A 22,601-nucleotide genomic window follows, 5' to 3' on the forward strand; every position below is an offset into this window, starting at 1 on the left:
CTCTCCCCTTCCTACAACAGCTCCTCACTCTTCTGTCTTGCCAGGCAATCTTCCTTTCTTTCATCTTTTCAGTACAGGAAATTCTCTTTTCCTTTCACCTGCAACAGCAGCAGCATCCTTTTTAAAATCAAATAGTCCCTGTCCCTTACTCCCTTCAGCAACAGAATTACTTTTATTATTTACTCTGAATTATCTTAATTTCCCTTGTTTTCCCACCCCTGTCCAGAAGTTTACACGCAGCTCCTATGTTTTTGGCTACTGGTAAGGAGCAGAAGTGGTCTGGAATGGGTATTTGGCTCAAGTCAAACTCAAAAAGCCTGGATACAGCTGGTGCTTGGGAGGAGACATCTTCCCAACCCAGTGAGGACCTTTTACCCTCCATGCCCCTCATACGAGTCGTCTGCTTTGTGAGCATCTGGTGCTTAAGCAGATGTTCTGATCCCTCTTCCAAGGGATCCTGTGCCAGATGGCAGGATCTGCAAAATGGATCCCTGTCACTCTCACTCACTGTTATTGGACTTGAACACAAATACAATCTAAATGAAAACAGCATTAAACACTTTAGCTAAAAGGTAGACTATGCAATTTAGTCTTTTACTAATTGGATGAGCTTTTTGAATCAAGATTTTTATAATGTAAGTAATAACTGCCAGCTCTTATTTTTATTGCTTTCTATTGCCTCAGGCAAATATATTTTGATATTTTAATAATTGGCAGCAGAAAGTTGACAGTTACTAGAAAAATTATAACCGTAAATCAAATCAGACAATAGCTTTTTTTTTTTTTTTTTTTAAGAGGAATGGGTGATATAAAAGACTTACAGATGTTATTTTGTTTATGTTCCTCATCAAAAGAGAGTATTATGAGCAGGCTGGCCCAAGCAGGTAGTATTTCTCAACTACTGATAATTAGAAATTCTTGCTGATATATCCCAAAGTTCACTAAGCACTCTCTACTGGGTATGCATGGTAACCTGAATCATTCTGCAGTCTACCCAAGAGCAGCATGATCCTAAGTGGAGCTGGTGGTTCCATTTCAGTGTTGTTCTTATGCTTTTACATAAGCCTACACATGTTTGAGTCCAGGGCATTTCTTTGGCTGTCCTGGAGGGTCGGAGACCTGGACAGGGGGGCCTGGGACCCCAGCCCAGAGCTCAGAGAGACACTGGCTTTGATCTCAGTCCATGGGAAAGGCTTCCTGCACTGCGAGAGGGTTTGCAGGCCACAAGAATGTGAAAGATTGTAGTTTAGCTTATCACAGGGTGATAAAACAGTAAATTTAGGTTTCTAGCATTGAAGTGAATGGGGGCAAGATGGAGAATTTGGGGCATTGTCTCCTGCTTCTTCTTTCTTCTTCCCTCACTCCATTTCAGCAGTGACGTTGGCACAAAGTAGTTTAATGGGGATTGGGTCAAGGTAGAGATCACCTGTTTAGTATAAGTGATAGGTATTGGCAAGTAATGATAAATAAAGAATACGTAGCAATTAGTATGAAAGATAAGGACAGCCCTGGGCGGGAGGAGTAGTCAGATGTCCAAGCAGCTGCGAACATCTTGTTGGGCACTGAGAAAATCGTAAGATAAGAAAAATAAATGAAGCATGCAACCTTGAAAAATCAGAACCTGAAGACTCCGTCTCTTTCATCCGTTTGGCACAGAGCTTTGCAGAGGGCGAAAGACTCTAAAACCACCTGAATGTCGGGGAAAGCCACCGACATACACACACCCTAGTTGCTTCAGATGGTGAATATTTAGGACTGTGCTTGGTACTGTAGTTATAGGGAAGACAATGCAGATAGTGAAGGTACTGTGTGCCTAAAATTGAGTGCAAAGCAAGCTGTGATGGGAAATGCTTCATGAAGTTCCATTCATAATTTACAAAAAAATTATGTACATAAGGATCTTGTCTTGGTAGGAACAGACTTCATCGTCTGCTTTATTCATGGCAATTTATTTTGATAGACTGAAGATGAAAAAAGTGTAAAAACAATAAGCATTGTTATTGCTCAGTAGTATTTTGCTCATTAACTAGAGAATGTTTTAAAATTTGAAGTAGTTACCAAAAACCATTTTGTCACAGTGTGCAGGGACATTTAAAGCCAGCTGGTATTAACACGGCACTTTGTACGGTTTTACACTGTCTGCTTGTTGACTCTAATGCTCAGAGTTCAGAATGTGTTTTTCTTTAAAGTGTAAACGTATCTCATAACTTATACAAGGCTGCCGGTGACTTGCTGGTTTGATGAACAATTGTAAGGCTTGTCTGTGAATAGTCACAGAATCATTCAGATTGGAAAAGACCACCAAGATCATTGCATTCATGTGATCCAACACCACCTTGTCAACTACACTGTGATACTAGGTGCCACAACCAGCAGTTTCTTGAAGACTTTCAGGAATGGTGACTCCACAGTCTCCCTGGGCAACCTTTTCCAATGCCTGACAGCTCTTCCTGTGAAGAAATTCTTCTTAATGTACAACCTGAACCTCCCTTGGCACAGCTTGAGGCCATTTCCTCTTATTCTGTCACTGGTTGCTTGGGAGAAGAGGCTGACCTCCACCTGGCTACAACCTCCTTTCAAGCAATTGTACAGAGTGATAAGGCCCCACCTGAGCTTCCTTTTCTCCAGGCTGAACATCCCCAGCTGCCTCAGCTGCTCCTCATAAGACTTGTGCTCCAAACCCTTTACCATCTCTGTTCTCTGGACATGCTTTGGCACCTTGATGTCGTTCTTCTAGTGGGGGGCCCAGAACTGAATACAGGATTTGAAGTGTGGCCTCACCTTTGAGGCTACCTCACCACTGGCCTCACCAGGGCTTCATCAGCACAGTGACGAGTGCCGCCCTGGTCCTGCTGGCCATACTCTTCCTGACACAGGGCAGCATCAATAATAACTTAGTAACAAGCAGAAAATTTGTTCTGTCAGGTATTTGATAAACACCTTCTACATAAATGCCATTTAAACTTTGTTGCTGTTGATAGAAAATTTTGCTGAAACACGTGCTCCAATTTAAGCAAGCACTGTGTTTGATATGACATATAAGAGTAAACACCTTTGTGCAAAATAACATTCTAAAAATTATAAGTGATGTAGGTAATTCCAAGAGGTATGTTAAGAGAGCAGTGAGGATATATGTCTGCAGTGATTTCACTGGTGCGCTGAGATGTGTTATATAGCTGAGAACAGTGCTGCTTAGAAAGTATGATTAAAAAGTACATTGTGCTTCTGTATCGATGTTTTGCCTCATATGCTGGTAAATGTTGACAGTTATACCTACAGGCTAATGCCTGTTACAGCACTGTCAGGAATGTTTTTCAGGTTGGAAGGGATGTCTTGAGATCTGAGCAAGGATTTTAAACCGAGGAGTAGGAAAGAAATGCATATCCAGTGGAAGCAAGGACAGGTAACCTTGGCAGTGTACAGGGATGCAGTTTAGATGTGTAAGGATGGGATCAGGAAAGCTAAGGCACAGATGGATATGGGCTTGATAAGGGATGTGAAAAATACTTCCTGAGAAATGATTGAAACTTTGAAGTATGGGGAAACAAGGTATGGCACAGGAAGAGTCAAGTTTCTTTCCTCCAGCATGTTTGCTTCCAATTTGAAAACTTGACTTCAGGCAACTTGGAAGTGCTCTGTTGAATACAGATTGGTAGCAGGGGTTGAGCAGATTGAACTAGAAAATATTTTTTCATTAATAATTGTCTTTGCCTAACTGAGTGGGTGTAATAGGTAGAGCTTGGGAATAGCCTTGATAAACTCATGCAGTTACAGATAATGCAGCTGAAATGTTTAGAACTTCTTTATTCATTTGTTAAAATGACCTTTAGGTGAACTGGCAGTATATGTGAGTTACATACAGTATGTTTCATTTTTGTTTCATTTTTCTGATGTGCTCTGTCATTCATTTAATAAATCTAAGCATTTAGCAAATGCACATGAGATCAATAGTAGGTTGACCCTAACTGAAGCTTATTTAACTTCTCATCTCGTTTATGCTCAGTTAGGTGTTCGAACTCTTAAATGTTCATGTTTAACTGGTTTACTTTACCTTGGGGGATAGGTGTAGTAAATACTGCAAATGGAGACTTCTAGTGCACTGAGCCACTCTTTTTACTGACCACAAGGAAGAATGGGGACTTTTTGCAGTTTTAAGATTTTTACTTTGTTTTATCTGCATCCTGTTATTGGGGTATTTCAAATTCTGCTGAATTCTTACTAGATATAAATATCTATATCTGGGTTTTCAGTTATAAAAATTTCTACATACAATTTACAAAAGTTGTAAAAATAACGCAACATAATGTAATTGTAGAAATATATTTTCCCTAAGATTTTTTAATTTTTTTAGTGTAAACTAAACTGCTGCATATTTGAACTCAATGCTTTGCATTGTAGAACATTCTTTGCTACACTGAAATACTTTTGGAATCAAGTAGCCTGGAATTTGAATTTCCTTACATTTGCATAATATACAAAAATTCTGAATAAATTAATTAAATTGAAGACAGGTCTTTAAGAATATGTCTGTTGCTTAACCTATAGAGCTTTTATACAGACACTCAGTAAATGAAAAATTGGAAATAAACCTGCAAGGGAAAGGCAGGCAGAAAATACAAGGCTGTTTTAGTGAGGAGGTATAGCAACTGCTCTGAAGTACAATTTAAACAAACTCCAACCTCCTCTTAGGTATCATGTATAGGAATTTAAGTCTATCAAGTTCTATTATAATTTTCAGTTCGTGCGTGACAGCTAATGCAGGCACAGAATTATATATATATTTCTATGATGAAACAACACTTTTTACAATATATAGCTTTTATTTTGAGTGACTATTCAAGTAATAATTTCATAAGTTATCATAACAGACAAAGTACAGCATTTATGAAAAATAAGAATCTGTGGGACTTAGTTTGGTGTTTTGCTGCTTATATATTTCAGATTATATTTGCCTTTAGGATAGATTTTTTTTTTAAATGCTCCTCTTCCACACAAGAATTTTTCTCTGCTAGATGAGGTTTTCTAACAAATACAATATTCCCTATGGAATCTTAAAAGAGGAAATAATTTCTTTTCATGTTGTGGATTGTTTGATTGTTACATCCAGCTATGATATCTAAAGAAATTGTAGGTGTTAGGCTCCTGATCTGAATCACTGTGTAGGAAAGGAGAGGTTCATTTATATTTTTAAAGGGGTGTGAGGGGAACAAGCTTCCTGATTTAGCCATCTGCTTTATTGCAGATAATGTTAGAGTACAATAAGCCAAACAAATTAATATAGAGAATTTTAGTAGATTTTAGGTTGAGCGATTCTGTGGTTTAGCAATTTGGCTCTTCTAAAAACAGAATATATTAGGAGCATAGTGTCAAACTGACTTGCAGTTGTCCTGGATTTTCAAAGTTATACTTCTGAACACACACCCTGTTTCTGTCCAAGATCTATTGAAAATCATGAAGTTTTTCTGTGAATCTGTGTCTGATTCTGATACATTTTTGGATTCTGCTGCATCATCTGATGTAGCAGTGATTTTTACTATGTTAAGAACTGTTCTCCCATTGCATATTTTTGTAGTACTGACTTTTTCTTGTGGATTATGTCAATCTGGTTGTCTGATTTTAAAGAAAGCTTTAACTACATCTCTCTTTCATTCCTATAAGCACTCAGAACTGTTTATGTTATACAGAGGGATATTTTAAAAGCACATTATTTTAAACCATTTTCCATATTTGTTAAATCAAATTATTGTATACAGTTAGGGATTATTTGTGGGTTGTATCAACTCAGTATTAATTCTTTAACTGTCTAGTTGTTTACCTTCTCTCCTAAATACTATTGCAAACTATTCTGATTTTGTGCGTGGAATAAAAATAAAGAAAAGAATACCTATGAAATAAAGGTGATCCGTATTCCAAAGCTGACTTTATTCTTACTATATGTCAATTCTTCTATTAACCTATAACATGTTATATTATCCTTATTGGTAAGTTCTGCTGCCATTCAGTCACTGCTAATAGATGTACCCAAAATTCTGTAGTTCACTGTTACTTTCAGATCTTTTCACATTAAATAAAACATGAAAGAGTACCTCTGACCCATATACAAGCCAGATTTCTCACATTTTTTATATTGCCTTTGGAATCTGATTCCTACTTTTCCTTTTATTTATATAATCGAATTCTATAGTTTGCTCATTTAAGCTTCACAATGGTGTTCCCACTTCTGGTTTTCATTCTTTACATGTGATGTCTGAAGCCAAAGCTGAAAACCAGAATTTGCCAAAGAGAGAAAACAATAGACAGGTAGTGGAAGTGGTAAGCAAAATGTACTTAGGATGAATGAGTGAAGACATTGTTGATGGTGATTTCTTGTTGTGATGTCTGGCATTTGAAGGTGTAATTGAAATTTTTTATTGTAGAAACAAAGATATGCACTTTACATGTTTTATCAAGACTAATTTAAACTATATCTGAGGTACAGATACTTGCCAATAATTCCTTGTCTTAAAACCAATAAGATATAGAATCCTAGAGTAAGTACACTGTGGATATATTTGTGAGTAATTCATATCAGACACAGTCACACCTTTCCAAGAGAGCTGCTGTTCTTGGGATGCCACCAGAACCTTGCAATGCACTGTCCAGAAGCCATTCGCAGTTATTGCACCTGAAGTATGTGGTGTTTGTTATGTGTGATATCAGAAAGTACACATCTACCCACTGTAAGGCTGAGTGAGTTTGTTATTGCCAACAGCTGTTGCTGGGACTTGGTTTCATCCAATGAAATAAATGAAACCCCATGTCTTGATTATCTGTTGATGTTGAATCTTGAATGTGTCTCTCTGAATAAGGTGGGACTGGTAACCTGGGCAGTAGCTAACTAATCTGTTATGGTGGTTTGTGAGGCTTTTTATGTTTTTGCAGTTCTTTCAAGAGAAGGAACTGATTCCAAAATAAACTTTAAAAATTCCACAAGTTACAAACCTTAAATACAATTGCAAGTGACACAGCAGATTGAATTGCCCAACTTAAATACAAGGATTCATGGACTGTCCTTTTTAATGAATGCATGCAACTAAGCTGCTTGAATTTTAACTGTTTGGTCATGAGTGAGCACTATTCCATATATCTGAACTTAAAAAAATTCTTATTTTCAGATTCTAAATTACCAAATCAGATTATATTAGTGCATGAACTGCAAACAGTGGGTGCAGGCAGAATCTCAAAATCGTGCAATAGTTCTGCTTTGTAATGCTGCTTATGAGACTTTTCTAGTTCTTTTCATCTGAACTGTATTTCTCTTTGTCTAACTCTAAGAATTTGAAAAGTAACTGATAGCTGTTATAAATAGCTTAATCTTCCTGATAAAATTAATGTCCTGGAGCTGGTGTGCAATGACATCATTCACAGATCAGTCTATTGCTTGTTTTCCTTATTTTGAAGTTTATTTTCCATTTTATATTGGTAATATAATCCAGGCATTTTGGTCCAAAACAGTACTTCTTGGGTGGTAAAACTCAATAGGTATTTAGTCCCATGCCTTATAAATCTACTAGAGGGAAATTATAATTGTCTTGAAATACAATGCTTGTCATAACTTATTGCAGTTTATGTATTATCTATTGTGTAAATACGGTATTGGTTCCTTTAAGCACATACCAAAGTCAAAGCAGACTATAACATCACAGTGGCCAACACAAGGACCCAGAGAATTGTCTGGGGTCCATGGCAGCTTTCTCAGCACATTATCAATTAAGCACAGTAAAGGAATGGTTCTACTGACTGATTTGGCTTTAGAACTCCTGGTATTTACTGACTGCAGGATGTGAATTTGGTTGCCACATATTTAGATATTAGGAAAAAAAATGCTTCAGTGAAAGAGTGGTCAGGCACTGGAATAAGTTTCCCAGGGAGATGATGGAGTCACTGCCTCTGGAAGTGCTCTAGAGGTCTCTAGATGTGGCTCTTGGGGGATATGGCTTAGGGGTGATTATGGTGGTGCTGTGCTGATGGTTGGCCTCACTGGTCTTGAAGGTCTCTTCCAACCTTGATGATGCTATGATTTATTTACTTAAGATGATGGTAGTTGCAGAAACAAAGATTCATATGCAATGCTTTTAACTTACTTCCCTAAATGCGTCCTAATAATATATATATAGTATATTCATTAAATTTTGAGATTGGCCATAAAGAAATACATTTAAAAATTAAAATTGACACTTCAAATTTCCATCTTAGTATTAGAATCCTATAAAAATATATGGAAAAATTAAACGGAAGAATAAGTCAGAAAATTTCCTTTCAATAAGAATAATACTCTTGTCATATATGTGCATTGCAATTATAATAGATTTCTGTAGTGAGTTTGGACTTAATGACTCTCTATAAAAGCAAGACCTGTATCTTGAAAGTGTAGTTTTTGGAACTCATTGCTTATATTGTCCGGGTTATTGTTAAGAGAACGAATATTTGAAAGAAAGTCAGAATTTCAAGGAAGTGGACGGCAGGAAGTTTTTTCCTACTACATGTTTCTATTATATTGTCTAGTTTATAAACTGTAAAAATATGTGCTGCACCATGAGTGTTATAGGAAGAGTAAATCGCTGAGGCATGAGCACAAGAATATTTTTTTGGGTGAAGATTAGGCTAAACAATTCAGAAAATCCTTACTGCTAGTGTCTGATCTGGTTATAGGAAAGGGTATGCAGAAACCAGTGGGAAATAATCAAAATGCAGTAACTTAGAAGGGATTTTTAAGTCCCATCTTTGGACTAGAACAAGTCCACAGACAACCTCAAGCACAAGGCAGCCTGTGTTTTCCTAATGGACCTTGAAGGAAACGTGGTGTTGGATTTGTTTGACTGGGAGAATGGAATCTCATTTTGAGCATATAAAAGGGTATTAAGCAGCAAATGCAAAAGTTCTTACCAGGTAAGCTTCAAGTAAGTAATGGAAAGATAATCTCAGTAGTTATTGTGAAGGGGACATTGGGACTGAGGACAACCGGGAGTGTCAAGAGAAGAGGCTGTGGCACATCTGTACTGCTGCAGACATAATTCTGCTGACTGAATAGGCAGCAGATTTATGGAAGTAGAACACGCAGGCTAAAAAAGCTGAAGCCAAGAGCGGACACAAGGGAATACAGTTTGTTGAGGACAAAAGAGATATTGAATCAAGAGAGGATTTAGTGGAACTGGAGTCAGAGATTACTTCTTTTGTCCAGAGGAAACTTTTAAAACATGTCCATGAAAAGCCAAACCACACATTTATCTGATTGATACAGGCTGAGGAGATGAACAATGTGAAATCAGTGCCCACATAAAAAGATACATGCACTTCTAAATGCAGCTGTGAACTTGGAAGCAAATACTGAAGCTGGAAGGAAAAAAATAAAAGTGAGTCAAAGTCAGAGAAAAAGTAAAAGTTATGCTTTCTAGTTGAAACTGACACCTAAATTATTTGAACAGCAGAACTGTTTTTTAATTCTGGATAAGGCTTAAACAGAACTACATTCCTTTCCTTTTTTACCAAATAAATCTATGACATAATAGCTCTGCAGGCTCTCATAACTCAGCTCACATGGTGAGTGCTGTTATTCATATCTGTGCCATCAGTGTTCCCACTTGACTAACTGACCTTTTCACGAGTATTATTTCCTTGGTAGCTGTGGATACTGAGACCAGAACTCCACAAAATTAAGGTACTACATTTCCCTTAAACCTAAATATTGTTGTTATTATACAGTTTCTATTTTAAAAAGTATTGATTTTAAAAAATCAATTTAAAATTCCTCAGCACTATTATGTCCAGGATCTGTAATAGTTAGATGCTGTCAAATTTTTTGCTGTGAGAGTGGAGGCTACTTAGTGTTCTGTTTGCTTTCATTTTTGACGGCTATATTCAGAAAATAATCCAACAGTTTTGTTAAACCCTCTAAATTATTCTTCAGTTTGCTTTGAATATTGTTCAAAATCAGCATATTTTAATATACTTTAGACATTTTTCTAGGAAATTATACGAGTCTTATGATTACCATGATTCTTCCATCACTTCTAAATATTGGCAAAAGTAATTTGTATGAATATTCCATTTTTATAGGGAAACGTGAAAATCGAAACCATTTTACATGCAGGCCATCTACAAGAGAGTTTACAATATCACTTCTTCTACCTTACAGTTTTGGAAAAATGGCAAGCCATTTTCTTATGAAAAATAGTAATGCCATCCATCAGTGTAAAAATAACATTGGTCGCTTGTTCAGCACCATGGATTTCAATTAGCTTTGGATGACCCAAATTTTAAAGTGAGGATGGAGTGATGTGATAAGCTCTTACATGTCATGTTTAATCATGCCCTTGGAAACTTCTCTACATAATTTCTTAATCAACTGGCTCTTACAGAAGATACTAGGGAGAGCTAAACTTACCTGTGCAGCCAGTCACAGACATATTTTAAGTTGCAAGTAGTCACAAGATGGTTTTAGGATTTTTGAAAGGAAACTTCAGTAACAGTTTAATTGAGTATTAAAGGCTGTAAACCACAGTCTCTTCTGTTATGCAACTTAATATGCAACATACCTGAAGAATAGGCTTAACACTGAATGCTAATCTCATAAAAACAGATATTTTCATAGCTAACAAAATATTTCATATGCCTTATTTTTAATAAAATATCTTAATTATAAATTTAATCCATTTGCTAAAGCAGGACTCATTCCTTGATTACTCTTTTTTTTATTCTATTTCTTTCTGTTTCTTTTTAAAGCTTTAAAATAGCCTTCCTCCTAAAAGCACAAATTTTTTTTTTGTTATTTTACAAGAGTTTTATCACTTGGATATATTTTCATTTTGAGTGCTTTTGTTTGTATATAGACAGGCTATTGTGTTACATGATTTGGGCTGATACTTGTTGGCAGAAAGAGAGAGAAGTCTGTTTTGGCAAACCCTGATTTTTATGTGAAAGAACATCTGTGAGTTCTGTCTTTGTGGTGTAGCTGGACCCTCATAGCCTAAGAGAAAACTAGAATCTAAAAGCAAGCACATCCATCCCCTTACAACTATGAGGATTATACATTTTGAGTTGAAGGATAAGGATTTATTGGTGAACACTGAGGAATGCTATTAACTGCTTTATCTGTTTGCCATGGTTTTATTGCAAGGCAAGTTATGTGCTCTTTTCTGCCTTCCTATCACTGGGCTTCACTCAAGGGGTTTTTTTGGAAATTGGCTATTTACCCTCCAGCTATGCCATGGTTTAATCAGTAGCTAGTGGCAGGAGAGTTTCCTCCATTTGATTTAACGCTGAAGGGATGATCAGGTGGGGCAAGACTCAGAGCCGCCATCACAGCAGGAGCATTAAGGTTGGAAAAGACCTCCAAGATCATCAAATCCAACCTTTGAAAGAATGCCACCATGCCCCCTAAATCATATTGCAAAGTGCCACATCTACTAATTTTTTGACCACTTCCAGTGACTGTGACTCTACCACTAGGATAGAGTTCCACTTGGGTAGCCTGTTCCAATGATTAACCATTGTTTCAGTGAAAAAACTTTTCCTAATATCCAACCTGAACCTCCCCTGATGCAACTTGAGGCCATCTCCTCTTTGTTCTCTTTCTGGTTGTCTGGGAGAAGAGTCTGACCCCCACCTGGCTACAACTTTCTCTCGGAGTTGAAGAGAGCAAATGGCCTTACTTCCATCCACCCTTCCATGGGAAGATATGGAGTATTGGGTGTTTGCCATTCCTCTTGGCTACTCAGTGAAAGCAAAGCATTTTACCACAGTGGTTTTCTAGTGTGTTTCTATACTTTCCTGCCCCATCTGTTCGATTAGGTGCAGACTAAGTGGCGTAAGACTCATCCTTCTTTTGGGATTAATTATTCAAAATTCATATGCTCCCATCATTGCTTAGCTGAAAACTTTAGGAAGGACAGACACTCTGTTTGCACTGGCTTTAGACTACGGACTAAGGATGACAAAGAAATAAAGAATAGTGAAAGAGTTTGGATCAACATTTTCAGAAACTATTATTATTATTTCCTTGTGCCTTTCTGAGTAGCGATTCGTAGCGATTCATTCAGTTCATGTCCTAGAGTGCTGGTCAGATAACCTGTCCAGTCTTAATTGAGTAGGTAAACATTGTGTTGGCAAAATACCTGAAGGAAAACATAGACTACAAATGCACTTTCTCCATTTGCAGCAGTTTGGGGTGTATTTGAGCATACCTGTGCTTAGATGTATTTTGCTCATGGAATTATTCATGCTTGCAAGAAATTTGAATTCCTTTTCTGCTTATTACATTCACTGTGTGAAGACTGCTCTGGAGCTGGAACAAGTTTGTGTTTTGTGCAAAAGAATGTTGAGAACAATCAGAGTTACTGCAAAATTGATGTTTTAAAACCTAATATTGATGTGAGAGACAAAGGGAATAAATCTTATTACTAAATTCTGTTGTAACTTGTTTTACCCCTGCTGACTCCTCTCTTCTTACTCTCCAAGGAGAGATGTCACCTTGTATCCTTGTAACCTTTTGCCTCATTTCTGGATGCTTTTTCATCAGTGTGTGTTGGTATTTTTCCTTGTTGTTGGGGTTTTTTTTGTTTGAATTTTTTGGTATAGTTTGTGTTCTTTTGTTTAATGTAAACTAGGCTGGCCTTACATAAAAGTGTTGAACTGCAAGGAATTTACCTTTTTGCATTCCAGTTGGGTGTACAGCCTCAGTTATAGACAGAAAAAGACAGAGATGCACATAAACTATGCCATAACATCACAGAGATGTGGTCAGAGAAATAGAATCTGAATGATAAGCTGAAAGCTATAGGATGGACATTAAGATGTGATTCAAAGATGTTTTCATGTTTCAGTGTGTAACTTGCATACAAAGATTTTATGATTTATTCTGCAATCAGTCCCTTCTCGCAGAATGATGAGATGATGCAACTTGAGAGCCACTTTGCATGCAACTAGCTAGATTTAATTAAGAGTATCAAATTAGGGAAATCTGTGATATCAAACAACTAACAATGAGCTTCTGAACAGCCACTCTCTCACTGCATCTCACTGCCCAACTGACATTTGAGTCACTTTAAAGCTGCTTTTGAATTTGAGAGAACAGTTTAAAACTACTTATGTATTTGATCTCCTGTAGCAAAATACAGAGTTGAAAGTTGAAATTCAGTCTCTGCAACTGCAAAGTAACCAGGCTTGTAATACTGTCATTACTTTGGTTTGTATTTCTGTAACCAAGATTGGAATGTGGCCTTTACCCCACTGGACTGATTTTATCATCCTAAAAGTTTGGAAGCCACAAGGCTGGATGTGAACAATAGCCCAGCACATGTCTACGCATACTTTGTCCCTCAGTATCTCTTGGGTTTTGTTTACTTCTTTCCCCAAAGGAGAAATTTTGTTTGTTTGTTTTTTAGAAGACCATATGGTTTTTCCTCTGAACCATCTCAAATAAATTATCTGTAATCAAAAGGAATGTTTCCAATCAATTAGTTACTGCAGCCGTGTGCTTGTATTTCAGATTATTCACAGTCTGTAGGAGTTATATAATGAAGATTTTAATGATTGAATGTTGGCATGTGTCCATTTTAACAAATGGACACATGCCTCTTCTTATTTTGGAGATCTGGATGTCTATTACGCTTAATATTACATATAAAGTTACCACTTATAGAAGGGAAGAAAAATGTGCTTTAGACTGAAAGGAAAAAAACCTCACATTTCCTCTGCAGTGATTTTTAGCATTCCCAGGAAATTCAAATGCATCACTCAATCTTTCCAAAAACCTTACAATTTTGTTAGTCACTAATTAAAAGTTGTCCAGTCTTTTTATATAACACTGATAGTCACAATCACAAATTGTATGTCACAAAGTGAATGAAACTGTTGCAGCACATTTGAATACAAAGTTCTGTACCCTGTAATAGCTAAAGCATTTCATGTCTTGTACTGCATATTCTCAACTTAGATGTTTGTGAACTACTGTGTTCATTTTTTTTCTTGAAAAGTGACACAACCAGTCTATGTTGTCAATACAATATGGTATAGAAAGGAAAAACATCTAATATTGCAATATACTTTGTTAAATATACCATAAATATGCCCTTTTTGCTTGTGCTGTAAGTTTATTGAAGACATGCTGTATTGTTTCCCCTGTCCCTGTTAGGAAGTTTTTGCGATTTATTAGTAATTTATTTTCTTTTGTAATACAGTTACACTAATGACCCCAGGTCTTTACTGAGTGGAAATGTCCTCTGTACTTCTTTGAAGATTTTTAAAAATTATTTATTTCACCTGCGGTATATTACGCAATTTATCCATCAGACAGAGCCTCTGACATTGATATAATTTCACCTCATCTTTAGCAGTGGTTTATTTTCTATATTTTCAGGGCTGACATAATTGTGTATTTAAACTTTTAACTCTGTGTTCTTTCCTTTTCCCCCTTCTGACTTGCTACCCTATCACTTCTCTCTGTCTTCCCTACATATTCATTTTTGCCTTCCTTCTTATTGCCTGCTAGGGCTAAAACAACAGGCAAGTGAAAAAGAGCTTGAGAGTGCTGTATTTCTCTGTTAATAATAGGAGAAAACCAGCTAAACTGTGTTGAACTACTTTTGCTCTGCTACTAGCCCCACATGTCAAATGCACTCATATGGATCCGTAGCTGCTCCGTCTTTGGTGCCTGGAGAAGTGCAGCTGTCTGTAAATGATTTGCATGATCTGGGTGTTGTGTTTTGCAGGCCGGTGCCTCTTAACCCGTTTTTCCTCTGTGTGTACGTGGTGGGTCTGCTCTGTGTTCGTGGCTAGCTGCAAAACTTAATGCTGCAGCCCATCGAAGTATTCGTAGACTCTCACAGCGGAAGAGACAGCAGAGAACCCACCACACAAACACACTGAGGGGAATGCTGTTACAACTTCTTCACCGGGGGAAGTGCAGGAGCAGACACTGATCTCTTCACTCTGGTGACCAGTGACAGACACTAAGGAAATGGCCTGAAGTTGTGTCAGGGGAGGTTTAGGTTGGATATCAGGAAAAGATTCTTCACACAGAGGGTGGTTGGGCGCTTGAAACAGGCTCCTGAGGGAAGAAGTCATAGCACCAAACCTGTCAGAGTTCAGGAAGTGTTTGGAAAACGTTCTCAGGCCCATGGAGTGATTTTTGGGGCTGTTCTGTGCATGCCCGTGAGTTGGGACTTCAATGATCCTTGTGGGCCCCTTTCAACTGAGGATATTCTGTGATTCTATATGCTGCTGCTATGTGGAAGGCTGAAATCCCACTTCCTCTTAAATTTGTTAGTCCTATCAGATTGATCCACAGCTTTCTGAAAACAAAAGAATGACTTGCTACAGCTTCAGTTGACTTCAGACAAATCTTAGATTTTCAGAAAGTGACAGAGTACAGGTTTTTCAGAGCAGAAAGCAAGATTCCTCTGCCTCTGGAACATTTCAGCTTTCCTGTAGTGATGTCAAGAATCATTTTTTCCTTACCGTTAAAAACCCTGGCAGTGTTTTTTGCAAGGTTACCCGAATAACCTCATAGAGCCTGTAGGCAGCACAGTAACATCTATTAACATGAATACATTTCATACTAGAGCATTATTTGGTAACACTGTATTAAGAGACCACCTCTAATAAAACTCAAACACATAATACAGTTTTGCAGGCAACCACATCTGTTAAGTGGCCTATTTCTGCTAGTACTTTTGTACCAGTCCCATACAGGTGGCAGAACTGGCTGCTAGCTCAAGCATTAGGTAGATTTTGGAGCAACTTAGAGGGCAAGGTGATTCACAGGCATTGTGCTGTCACTGCCGGCTCACTCACTCTTGCAAAGAGCTTCAATCAGATAGTGGTTAAGTGCTGAATGAAAACTTTGCCTAAGCTACAGTGATTGAATATGCTAAAAGCGTTCTTCATAACAAACTCTTGGGAGAATTTCTTTGGTCCAGGAATTTTTATTGATCATTTGGCACAATCATGCAAACAATGTTTTTTACAGGGGAAAAAAGAGATTTGGAGAACTGAAGGAGGGAACTGAACCCTGGTCACCTACATAGAACATGTAGATAATGGAGCTGTTTTAAACCTGCTGATCTAGCATGTATCTGTCTATTCTTATACTAGAGAAAGGAGTCCTATTTGAGTTTTTGTTTGTTTGTACTGGGATGTTTTACTCTTTTTTTTTTTTTTTTTTAAACAAAAGAGTTATGTTTACCTTCAGGTTTAACTCTGTGAATCTTACATGAAAAGATAAAAGCAAAAGCACTAGAGACTTAATCCTCACAGACTCCAGAAGATCTAAAATATTAGTTTGTTCTCAACAGATGCTCACAGTCATTTTAAATGTTGATGGCTCTCCATTTTCATTGTATAAACTATAAGAAGCATGGCTGATCAAAAGTACAAGAGAGTTACTGTACAGTTTCATGTATTTATGCACAATTTATCCAGGTTTGGCTTGATCAGCATGAATGTATGACCATTTAACTGCAGGGAATAAACTCAGATCTGTCAGAGTTCACTAATTAAGTGGTCTTCTAAACTACGGTAGCACAGAGACAGCTTGGTTCTTCCAGTGCCACATCACTTTTTTTCAATCCTCACTGCACCCTCAGTATCTAGATTTCAAAATTGTTTATATTTTGAGGAGTATCCACTAATGAAAAATTGACTGTGTTTCTTAGTTCTGAAAGGAAGGCTGTGTGTACAGAGGTTCAATTATGAACCTGCTTGAGTAATTTTGAACCCAGCTACCTATCTGAACTCAAGTGCTACCTTAATTACTTATATATTACTTGAAAGAAAATCTAAAAATATTCAGAGAAATACTTTTCTTATCTTTTAGAATGATCTGCATAGCTATCTTCTTATTGAGGTAAATCGTTGCACTGATATCATGTATGAGGTGACACTTATCAATAGATCCTTTGGCACGTGGATTAAAAATGTGATGTGGAAGCATTTTAAGAAGAAAGAAGACCTCAGATTAATTAGTACTATTGCAGAAATGGAGGCTGCTTTAATACGTAGATGCTTGCCAGTACATATCTTGAGGGTGAAAAAATGCTTCTTTGTGAATCTACTGATGAATTCCTCATGGTGTGATTAAACAACAAATCATGTTAGATCATTGATTTCTGGTAGTGGAAGAACCTCAGTTTATCTTCAGAACAACTGTTTCAGTGAAAAGTAAGAAGAAAAAAAATTCAAGTATTGAGGTTTTTGAGGCTAGATTCTCCACTCAGTTTCTCTGAGAGCAAATGAAACACTCAGTATGTGATGCCAGGCAAGTTTTGGAGGGTATAGCCTTAGTATAAATTGCAGCACTCCATGGAGTTTTAAATTAGCAGTAGCTTCTCTTGTGCTGCCAGCATAGTCTTTTGCAAGTTGCCTCCCAGAACAGAGACTGTTTCAGTGCTTTTCTGTTCTGCCCATGTCTCGTGGTGTACCTGGTGTGCACCTGTGTCCACACTGTGAAAAGGAACAGTAGGCATGAGTTCCTTCTGTAGGTTCCAGCCTTTTTCCCTAAGGTGGCAAGAGTGTGAAGTACTGTACAATTACTGTCTTTTAGTGCGCTTCATTCCTCTCTCCTTCTCTGCTTTAGTGGGAAAGGTGCCTACAGAGCAGTTAGTTTTTATTTTTTAATGACTGTGCTTATGTGGTAGCAACATGGAATTTTGGGGGGCGCTGTTTGATTGTGGTTCTAAGTATTCTCGATGCATCTGGTAGGGACAGAAAGGCTCAAGTGTCACTTCCCAGTGGTACATAGGCTGTATCCATACTGGTAAGTAAAACAGGCCAGGCATGATTCTCTTGTCCTAGGGCTAAAAGGCACAGCATGCCTCATCCCCATATGGCTACATTCTCGCTTTCCAAAAGAGTGGCCTCATTCAGCCTGTCCCTTGGGAGCATTTCTTGGCCTGTGCTGTCCCCTGAACCATGCCCAGCCATTGTCTGGAAACATGTTAGCTGTCAGGAGCCAAAACTGTGCCGGGGAGCAGGCTTACAATGGAACAGCAAGGGCAGGAGCACGCCGGCATGCCAGCACATGCTCCGGCGCTTTTGTTGTTCCTGGTACAAACGTAACTGTGTTAATACTGATATTCCCTAAGTTTAGTGATGTCTTTAAATCCTGTTTTCAGGCTTTCTGTCAGCCGTATATAATTCTATTAATTTTAAAAAAAATTATTTAATGGAATGTCAAATAATATTGCAGCAGGACAGAGTGCAAGTAATATAAAACAGCAGTTTTATTCTTTCGGCAGTACAAGACAGAAGTAATACCTGCAGAGGCTTTCTTTTTTTGAGCTGAAAAAGGTAGCTGTGTTTCTCAAACTATTCTTAAACTGAACTAGTACATATGTAAATTGAAATGCATGAAGTTCCAGTTGGGAAAAAAAAAAAATCCTAAACAGATTGAAGCAAGGGAATTATTCGTAACAGAAATGTCAGTAAATATTCAGATATCCTCACAGTTTCTTAAATAAATGCACATTTGTAAAATATCAGATTACAAATTCCCAACACAACATTAACACTGTCCCTGTAGCTATTCACAGTCTTAGTCTGCAGACCAGAGAACCCCCACAGTCAGAAACTCTACATCAAATAAATTCCTAGTATGAGTTACAGGCATCACACAGTATGGTTACGTTGGAATACTTTTACTATTTAATAATAGACAAAGTAGATATTTTATTTTGGAATCAAAGTGTTGTTATGTGGATTTATGGTTTATAACATTGGCAGTGTTTCTGAATACTTTATTTTCCAAAGTACATAAATATAAAGTGGTAAAAGTTTTGGTTTTAGCTTATAAATGTAGTTAATAATCTGTTCAGACAATAAAAAATTCTATTTATTAATGGCCAAGAAATGTTTGGAGATTGGTTTTTCTTTTTACAGAAGAATCGTTTAAATCAACTGGATGAAATGAATAGACAGTGAATATCACAATGGTTTGGGGGGAGTTCACGGCACACCAGCTGATCGTGTGGAACTTCAGTTATTAATCCATTAAAATCATTACTGCCTCCAGGTCTTCTTTAAAGGTCATGGTCTTTTTTAAGGATTTTGTTAACGGGGAAAAGAACTATCCCTGTTTGATCACTCCAGTGTGTGCCAGGCTGAGCACTCACTGACTGGCGTGCTGAAGGAAGTTCTGTGCCTGGAATCTGCAGTGCTGAGCAGTGGGTGGGCAGTAACATGTGAGAGCTCTTGTGGCTGCTTGAGGATTTGTATTGATCCTCCTGTTCTGACATCCTGGGTTTTATCGTGGTTACAATATAGGCAAACACGTCAGGCAATTAAACAAGTGAAGACATGGTTCTGCTTGATTATTTGACTTCCTGCGACTAATAATGAGATTTTTGAAAGATTTAGTGCTATGCCATTGAATATAAAAGAAGTTTGGAGGCCTGTATGTGCAATGGACTTAGGTGTGGTAGATTAAGTTTGTCCTGGCATCCTTATTGAAGCTTCCCTGTAGGCACTATCAGCTGTAATCAGCATTGTTGCCAGAAATAACATTGCAGTGTCAAAACCATGGGTGTTTTAAGGGTATAGTCAGGGAACTTGAAGTGTTCGCTTGTTTGTTTAACTTCAAATTAATAAAGACCCACAGGATTTTTTTTCCCTTTCCTGGGTTGTTGTTGAATCCTATAATTTTATTTCTTTTTAATATTCTTTCAGAAAACTTCTGGCATTCAAATTACATTGAAAATATCTGTTTACAGGCAGAGTAATGGTCTAAAATAACAAAAAGTCCTAGCAGGATTTGGAAGAGAGAAAGAATACCTAATATACAATTTAGCTGTTGCATTAGTCATTGTTATGCCTACACTTTGGAAAATGGGTTACCTTTCAGTTGCTAACATTTTTTTTTGTTGTTTGTTTTGCTTTTTAGTTTTGTTTTTGATTTTTTTTTTTTTGGGGGGGGGGGAGAGGTGGGGGGAAGAGGGAAGTGGTTGTGATAATGGCTAGAAATGATCAACAGAAGTTTTAAATTTTGCCCAGGCAGTGACCATCAGATAATACAATAATGATTAGTATCATAAAAGTGAGTCTTGAGTCTCAGAAAGATACAGAATAGACAAATTGAAATTCCTGGAGGAGTCCAGTTCATCATGTTATTTACTACCTCCTTCCAGTAAGACTGTGGCTGTGAGAGTAAGGCGAGTTAAAATCAACACAGACTTGACCTCTGTGGCACTGATTTCTTCTGCACACAGAGGCTGGCTCCTGGGCCCAGGTGCTGGACATTCTTCAGTGAATGGATGACCCTGATAATGGGATAATGGAAGGACCATCAGCACAAATCTAAAATTAGTAACCCCTATGAGAAATACTTTAAATACTTTATTGAAATCCTCAGCATATACTTCATGAGGTAGTTAAGCCATCAACTAGAACTGTACTGAGAATAAGAATATATATTCTATTACAGTTGTTATCCTAAATGAGATGATATATATTCCCTTAAAGAAAAACACTTCTGGTTATTTCCAAAAAACAGACTTACACTGACCAATCCTACAGGGCCAGTAGGTTTCCTGAAGAGTTATAATGATAGTATTAACAATTGGATTATTAGAAATGAAGTAACTGTAAAGCTTGCAGTTCTAATTTTTTCTGCTTACTTACTATGTTTCTGGTTTTGAACCAATTTAATTTCAGCAGAAATTTTCACTGGTTTGTAGACTACTTCTGCATGCAGGTTTCTGTACACATTACTCTGCCACATTGCCTGCCTTATAATTCTTTGCATGTCTTTCCTTTAGAATATGGAAATTAGCACTAAAGCCTTAGGTTTAGCTTTAGAAAAGGCTTTTTTTCAGTCTAAAGGAATCTTATGGTGTCACTTTCAATCTCTCCTGTGGAAGTTAAATTTCTTTCTCTTACTTCCTTTTATGTTCAGAAACTTGAATAATTTATTACTGAAAAGGAATGTGTACCAAATCCAGTAACCAACAGAGGATGTGGAAAGATTTATTGGAAGAAACATTAAGAGCATTCCTGGCCAGGTGTATTTTATTTCTTTCTGTGAAATGGAAAAAAAGATACTATACACCTCCAGCCAACTTCAGATATGGCTGGAAGCCCATTTGGAAGAGAGTGCCCGTAATTGTGAAGTGCTTCTTGAGATAAACTGAACAAAAAGTGATGAGGGGCACAGGGAGATTTGGCATTGCTGAATAGCAAGAAGTGTGTTGCTTGATTTTGAAAGCAACAACAGTGTTTGCCATCTGAGTGGGTGTGCGCACGACTTCTGCTCCCCTTGTACTTTATCCAGCAGTTTATACCCATGGGAAATGATGAAGTGAATGCCCTGCTGAACCAGAGCAGTGAATTCTGAGTTTGCCTTTGCACCCTTGGTCCATGACAAAAGGTTCTGAAGGAGTGGGACCTCAGTAGACTTCTGAACTCCTTGCTTAACTGAGAAGGTGTCGCCCAGTGAACAGCAAGGCACACATCACCAACAGTTTTATTCTACCACAGTTTTTAGAACTCTAATAAATAATTTTACTGCATATTGGAATAGATAACATGAATTTGTGAGCTGTGTAAGGTTTTGCAAGATTAAAAATTGTAATTTACTTATTTGATTATATTTAGGACAAAATTCTAGGCAAATAAAAAAAATCACTTTTTCAGGAATGCTAAAAAAAATCAGTTATACTCTAGCTATTTCTAATTCGATCCAGTTACCTCTCTGGCATGTATAATTTCATTTACGTAAGTAACAAGGTTAATAAGAGCATTATCATAGAATTATAGAATAGTTTGATTTGGAAGGGTCCTTTAAAAGTTACTTGCCTACTCCAACCCCCTTGCAGTAAGCAGGAAGAACATCTTCAACCAGATCAGGTTGCTCAGAGCTCTGTCCAGCCTGACCCTGAATGTTTCAAGGGATGGGGCATCCACCACCTCTCTGGGCAACCTGTCCTATTGTTTTACCTGCCCATCATAAATACTTTCTTTATATCCAGTCTGAATTGACTCTATTTTAGTTTAAACCATACCACTTGACCTGTCGCTACAGACCATACTAAAAGGTCTGACCCCATCTTTCTTGTAGGCCCTCTTTACATGCTGAAAGGCTGCAGTAAGGTCACCCCAGGGCCTTCCCTTCTCCAAGAAGAACAACCCCAACCCTTTTAGCCTTTCTTCCTAGGAGAGGTGCTCCAGCCCTCACATCATGTTTTGTGACTCTCCTCTGGACGTTTTTCCACGCCTAGAATGTTACAGATACACCTTTTCCCTTTCAGTTTTTCCTTCAACTGCAACTTCTAGGTGTCCAGCTCCCCTCTGTGCTAGCTGAATAGGCAGGTCCCTTCAGTAGTTGCCTTATTTATTAACCAGTTTTGATACTATGTTTTTGTATAAGTTGTGGAAACAGTTTCTTCTTTGTCAATTAGTCCAAATTTCTTATGTGTTCTCTACAAAATCTTTGTGCAACATCTTAGAAAAAGAAGTGAAAAGAAGTGGAATCAAACTACTCCATTCTCCTACCCCAGGCAGGAAGCTCTATCTGTATGACATTTTACATGGATATGAGTCTCATGTTATAGGACCCTCATGATGAATTTCTTTGA

General features: G+C 37.6%; 1 protein-coding gene across 4 annotated transcripts in view; it reads left to right on the forward strand.

Annotated features, from left to right (window-relative positions):
* The window catches only part of CRPPA (CDP-L-ribitol pyrophosphorylase A), a 122,441-nt gene that overhangs the window by 85,668 nt on the left and 14,172 nt on the right, over positions 1-22,601 (forward strand). The gene's annotated exons all lie outside the window — the stretch shown is intronic.

Source organism: Hirundo rustica, chromosome 1 (genome assembly GCF_015227805.2).
Source record: "Hirundo rustica isolate bHirRus1 chromosome 1, bHirRus1.pri.v3, whole genome shotgun sequence".
Classification (NCBI taxonomy): domain Eukaryota; kingdom Metazoa; phylum Chordata; class Aves; order Passeriformes; family Hirundinidae; genus Hirundo; species Hirundo rustica.